This window comes from Zophobas morio, unplaced genomic scaffold (genome assembly GCF_036711695.1).
Source record: "Zophobas morio isolate AGI-343-1 ecotype UQ-CSIRO unplaced genomic scaffold, CSIRO_AGI_Zmor_V1 ptg000058l, whole genome shotgun sequence".
Taxonomy (NCBI): Eukaryota; Metazoa; Arthropoda; class Insecta; order Coleoptera; family Tenebrionidae; genus Zophobas; species Zophobas morio.
In genome coordinates this window covers 7,295,409-7,302,143 of record NW_026972163.1, presented here as the reverse complement: position 1 = coordinate 7,302,143, position 6,735 = coordinate 7,295,409, and positions in this window count along the sequence as shown.

The window sequence follows — 6,735 nt, the reverse complement described above, 5'->3', positions numbered from 1 at the left end:
ATGAAAAGCATGACGCAAGTTGAAAAAACCCGAAAATATACGACACACTAACCAATAAAAAACGTCAGTCGCGGAACCATAATTAAAAGCTAAACCCTATAACACAACGAAATAAAACCTAAAATCCCGTACCGAGTAATACACTAATCATGAAGAAATATAGTCCACTAAAGTCACGAGAGACAAGAATAATGAGTAAAAATCCCTATATAAGCAGTAGCGCCGAAAACGGTTTAATTGAGTTAGGGTAGAAGTTTCCAGTTGCCGCCGAAGGCTCTGCCCAAACCAGTGTCGAGAAATTTTCATTAATTTTTGCTGAATTTTGAAGAAATCCGAACTTAGAAGAATTTGCTGAGCCCGAGAGGAAGATAGAAAAATTCTCAATGCTGCAGCTGTGTAAGTCTACCTTTTAGTCATTCTTAGTTTATCTTGCTTTCCGTTTTTTCGTCATGTGTTCTCGAGTTCGAATCGTACATGTGTAGCGTTTAATTTATGCGTTTTCTCCGTTACGTTGGGTGTGAACAGTTAGCGCCGACACCGAAAGTAATCTTTAGTGCTTCCATATGTTCCCGTTTGCAGGTGGCACGTTTAGCCTTGCGTCGGTTCTTGATTATTGGGGAGGATTTTTCGATAAATTACCGTTTGCTTTTATGATAATTATTCCAAATTTCTGTAAATTGCAGATTTAACTCTTTTGCTGCGACATAAATATTTTATATGCGTTTTTGGAGAGGATTTTTCTGATTTTTACCATTTGCTTTTATAATAATAATTCCAATATCTCTTTAAATTTGCCGATTTAATTCTTTGCTTGCGACATGAATATTTTATGTGCGTTTTTTGGGAAGTTCCCGAATTGAAACCTTTTAATCTAATATTCTTGCTGTTGATTATTTTATATTGAATTTTTTGCCGTTTAAATATGACTCCGTTCTCTGATTATTTTGCTATAGTATATGTTATATTGCTATATTTCTCACATTATACTTTATTTTAATCGTCTCATTGTATTTTAGCGCATTTATGATACTAACGTCCCAATGTTTAACTGCATGTATAAATTATGACTGTTTGTTTTTACATGTATCTACCTGTCCTGTAACCATCAATTTTTCTTGTGAACGATTGTTGTGCTCGGCATATTTAGCTAATCGATGTATGTGAAAACTTATTTATCTCTCTTTTTACATGTTATATTCATAAGTTGTCGTAGATTTAAGTGCATGAATTCTACCCATTATTTTAGTTGTTCTCATGATTTAATTAATATATATAAATGCCCAATCGCAATTTATTTAAATAATTAAGTAATGATTCCATTTGGTAGTTAGTAGTTTTTTGTTTTATGTTTTGCATGCTGATTTTTCTAGGATTAAGTTTATTAATTAAAAATGTGGGTTATGTTCATAGATTTTAAGAGTTTTATTAGTGGAATATAATTGCGTTGCGCTTTAGAAGAATGTTTTGCATGTTGTTTTGTTTTTTTTCGTGTTATGTGTGTGAATTTATTTTATGTTTTATTTTTCTGTTGATTATTTACACATTTACTCGATTATTCTTTTGACATGCTTATTATGCTTTCTTTTAATATACGTATAAAAATGTTATATATGTTTAATTATTACCTCTTCCCCTACATGCAGTTTAGCTCTTCCATTTCCAAGGAAATGGGCCTACACCCAAATAAATAATTTTCTTGGTGTCCAAAAGCTCGGCCGCGGTCAAAACTATTTGGGCACGACAGTGTTTGTAACTGAACTTCTCCGAAATGGGTTGACCGATTTGTATGAAATTTTTTATGTATATTCAGTAGGTCCGAGAATAGGTTGTAAACTATTTTTTAAACCCCTAAGTGACAAGGGTGGCCCACCCTAAAAAATTTTGGTCTATTTTTTGGACAAATTTTTTTATTTTTATTTTTATAAGAATTGGCATCAAAAAATACACATAACCCTAAATTTTCACCTTTCTACCACCAACCCCCATTTTTTAATCGTCTATATAATAAAAATCAATTGCTGTTCCTGTTAGTTTCGCTAAGACTCAAAAACGGCTCGATCGATTTGAATAATTTTTTATATTACGGGGATGGTTTCTAAATAAAAAAAATAAGGAAAACTTAAAAGAACAGTTAAAAAATAAAAAAATTCTAAAAATTTTGTATGGGAATCGCCACTTTGAATTAATTTCAATAGTTGGCGTTTCTGATGGACCCGTTGTCTAACTGACGTGTCATACAAAACTAATTCTTCTGTGCAATTGTGAAAAGTATATTGCATTTCAAATCGTTCTTTGTTTTTCGTAAAAAAAACGTCGTTTATTTTAAGAAAAGTCTTGGTTAAAGTGAATTTAATTACACATTGCGAAAGTTTCTTATTAATTTTGATCTGCCATTCTATTTACCTATATTCACTTTGTTGGTTTCGACAAAACCTCAAACTTTACCGTTATTCGAGGATTTAATTTGAAGTTTTCAATATTTTAAAATTCTCAAGACAAAATTTACAGATTTGATTGACTGTGAAAATAATTTTGTGTCGTTTTATGAAGTTCATTAAAATGCCGAGAAGACGACAGCCTCACATAGGTCCACGAAGTCAATCAAATGTGCGACGAACTACCTCAGGTGCAAACCGCAATGATTTATTTCATGGGTAATTCGGATATGGAAGTTGATCAGCGTTGTGCTCATAATCAACATGAATAAAATAAATAAAACTGAGTAGAAACTAATATTCGAAGTACGAAGCATTATTCATTATTCATATTCATTATTACTCTTATATACCTGAGCATCTACTCTATGTACTGAGTACCTACTTGGAAACATTGTATCTCCCCGGACACAAATTGAACATCTACGCGTTTTGTGAGCATTTAATCTAAAAATGAGGATCGGCGTGGCAAATAACTGAGCTGTCTGTAAAGCAGCTTAGAAAACGAGTAGGATCGTTGTAAGAGTGAATTTTAACTAAACATGGCGACTTTCATGAACGTGGAACGTCGTCAAAAGGTGCATTCAATTTGAAAAACACATTAGGAGCATGAATATCGAAAACTTTTCAGGTAATTAACTTTTATTTTTGCATAAATTGTGCAGTGCGTTTTTTATAACACTGGCCATAGAGATTCCCATCTCAAGGTGTCTACCCCATACTAACTTATATTTTGGTGACTCGATTTTTGCTTTGATGGTTGAACACTGTCACTGTTGTCCTTTTTTGTTGTATCGAGATGCTACTTGAGCATCAACTGTTACCTACTGAAGTATTAATATCATCTAGAAAAACTAGAAATATTTTGATTTGATATTCGAGTAGATACTTCGTATTTCGAGTATGAGCATCTACTGAGTTTTATTTATATCAACCATTGTCAAAAAATTGATCGAACGTTGTTTTGACAGAACTTCCTTCCCACCAAGAGTATAATGAAACATATTCAGCATTTTCGAGTTGAGTATTTTCTTCACACAATTTTGTGATGACCTAATCAACATTTACGATCAACACGTATACCACCTTGGATTGGTGCAGTGTAATACTAAAAATAACTGTATTGTATTCCCAAAATTATCTGCGAAAATCGAGTGAGCCATTCCATCAATTTTTTGGGAGCAATAAATAAATATTCTTAACAATTTACCATGCTTACAATAACTTTAAAACGTCTACAAGATCTCAAAGTATTCATTTTTGCAACTCTTGAGTTATTCACTAAAATAAATTGACTGATCCATATATTTTTTTGAGTCACTGTAAAAGCAAATCTAAAAAATATTAATGCAATGATAAATTACGAAAATATACTGATGATATTTTCCACATTTTAGATAGGATCTATTCGGCAAAATCTTGAGATGACGTCTTCAAGTTTTTGGGCTTGATAAACAGATATATTTTGATTGAAAACCTACCATGCCAAACAGTAACTTCAAAACCTCTGCAATATTTCAAAATTCAGTTTTGCAATTCCTGATTCAATCAATAAAATAAATTGACTCAGTGATTAATTTTTTGAGACACCGCCTATAAGCAAAACTAAAACATATGAATGGAATGATAAATCACAAGTATAGTCTCATCCTATTTTGGACATTTTAGATAGGATTCATTTGGCAAAATTTTGGGCTGACGTCATCAATTTTTTGGAGGGGATAAGTAAATATATTTTAAATAAAAATTTATTATGCTTATCATATGTTTAAAACATCTGCAAGTTTTCAAAGCATTCGATTTTGCAGATTCAAAATTAAATTGTAGGTGAAACGAAGTTCACGGGGTCAGCTAGTAAATAATAAAGTCCATCAAAGATAACTTTATTTAATATTTACAATGTAAAAACCAAGGCCTGATTTGTGTATCCATGCGCGACAATATTCTCTTGAAAAATTTAATTGGTTATCCCTATTCCACCAAATATTAATTTCTCTTGAAGTACTCCGTCGTCCACTTTTATAAATTTTCATCATTTGTCGTTGATCACACGGTTTCACAAATGGTGGCCTACCGGGAATTTTGGCTTTTATTCCTATGGTACATACCTCTGTCTGCGCAATATTTTACGATGTTTCCCATCGACGACGAAGCTATTTGGAACAAATCTGCACTTTTTCTTATCGATTTTCCCTTGCAGGACTGCGAAATTATTATTTTCAGATCATTTCTAAACCTAGCACACTGCTAACTATTTTTGTCTAAATAAAACCAACACTAGTATGAAACGCTACGATCCCTATAATAATGGCAGCATTTACCAGCTACCAGTGGCGGCTCGTGGTGATTTTTGATGGGTGGGCAAAGCATTATAGGTAGGTTATGTTATAACATGTATGAAAAAAAATATATATACATATATATAATTAATCATTTTTGTGAGAACGTGTTTTTGTTTCGGTGCTGCATGTCAATCAATATAATATAACAAATATTTTATGTATATTACATATATATTATTTTATAAATGTTACTTACAATGTCGGTCAGCAAGAACCAACGAGAACGTCGAAGACTCTTGCTAGAAGAGGAAAGAGGAGCAAAAAAAAGATTCAGCACATAAATAGATTTGTTAGGAGTTTATAGAACTATAAACTCAAATAATGATCCCAACATGTAAAGATTTTGAAATAACATGACGAGAAAACATTAAATTTTAAACCTTTGAGATAAGCTACACTTAGAAAAAGCAGCAATTTGGAAAATTATTGTAAAAGCAAAATTAAAAATGCCAAATGAAACAAAAAATTGTAGTAAGCCGTTTCGAACCAAATTTCTGCGCGCCGAACTTTTGGTAAGAAAAGGTGTAGGAATGGAAAGAAACGAAAACCACTAAGAGGGAGATGCGCAGAAGGGTGTGTTTGAGCAGGGTGAGTCGCGGCCAGTTTGACTTGGTCTTTCTTTCGAGTAAGACGTCAGGTTGGTGCTCTCTGTGTTTTTTTCAAATGTCTGTGCGCTGTTTGTTTCCTGTTCTAGTGCTGATTTCTTCTAACGGAGTTCCACCCCCCTGACGAACCAGCGAACGTAAGAATTCTCTGCTACGTTCGAACACAGAGAGGTTATTTCGGTGGTGAGCACGTATTTGGTTTGAAGATCCGAGAGGTATGTTTCCACGTGATTCCGTGTGTGCTGGTGGAAGAAGCGGCGTTGCTTCTCGATGGTTACGGAGTATGTGAGACGCGGGAACCACACACATATGTGACGCGACAAAAATGGCGGCTTCCGGATGACGCCATGGCCGTTAATTTTCGTACTAATCTTTTCAACATAATTTCAATTCGTTTTAGTAGGGCTTTTCAGGGAATTACGTTAGCTAGGGCAGTTTTATTTAGCGAATGTTTTGCGGAAAGTTGGATGGCAATTTTCGAGGTATTATTTTGCGTTGCATAATTTCAGCACGTGTGAGTAAAGTAAATTCAAACATGATCTGAACAAGCGAATCTTTAACAAAAATAACGCTGAGAACGGCATCAGAAAATTAATAATATCATTGTCTGGGGGACGGGGGATTTTCTTTGTATTAGTAACATCAATTAATTAGGCACATCAATTTGGCTGACATTATAAGATCTAAGATATTTGAATGGCTTTTCCTCGATTTATTATTCATTTGTTGTAAACTCTAATTCTGGAAAGAGAAAGTGGTAAGGTGCAAGTACGGGGTGTTGACCGGGGAATTTCAAGGGCAACCTTTGTGAATTTTTGTATTAGTCATTGGGGATTTGTTGTTGACCGAAAACTGTTGATGAATTTGAAAATGAATGTTATTGAAAGAAAGGCACAATTCAAAGCGAATGTGCACCGACGATTACCTATATTTTATTTATTTTGCATATTTTATGTGCGGTATTTTTTTATGTGTTTTGTTTATCTCGTATGTGTTTTTATTTATGTGTCTTTTGTTTGGGGATGTGTTTGGGGGGGGGGGGTTGTTTTGTTTAATTCGGTCAATGACGTGTTTAATTCGGTCAACAACGTAACTTTGCCCAGACCATTTTAATGCAGTCGTAACTTCTTTGCTTAATGTCAGATAAATATTTCAATAAAATCCATAGCTTCTTTATTTTCTTTGGTAAGAATCAGCGACGTAAATGTAGCTTAATTTCAATAAAATCATCGCCAAAATGTGAATAATTTAATCTCTTTCAAAATTCTTGTTCTTTAAAGTTATTGACAAAACATGAATAATTTCTCATTTCATTTTCCTTGTTGTATAAGATTGTTGATCACACGTGCATAA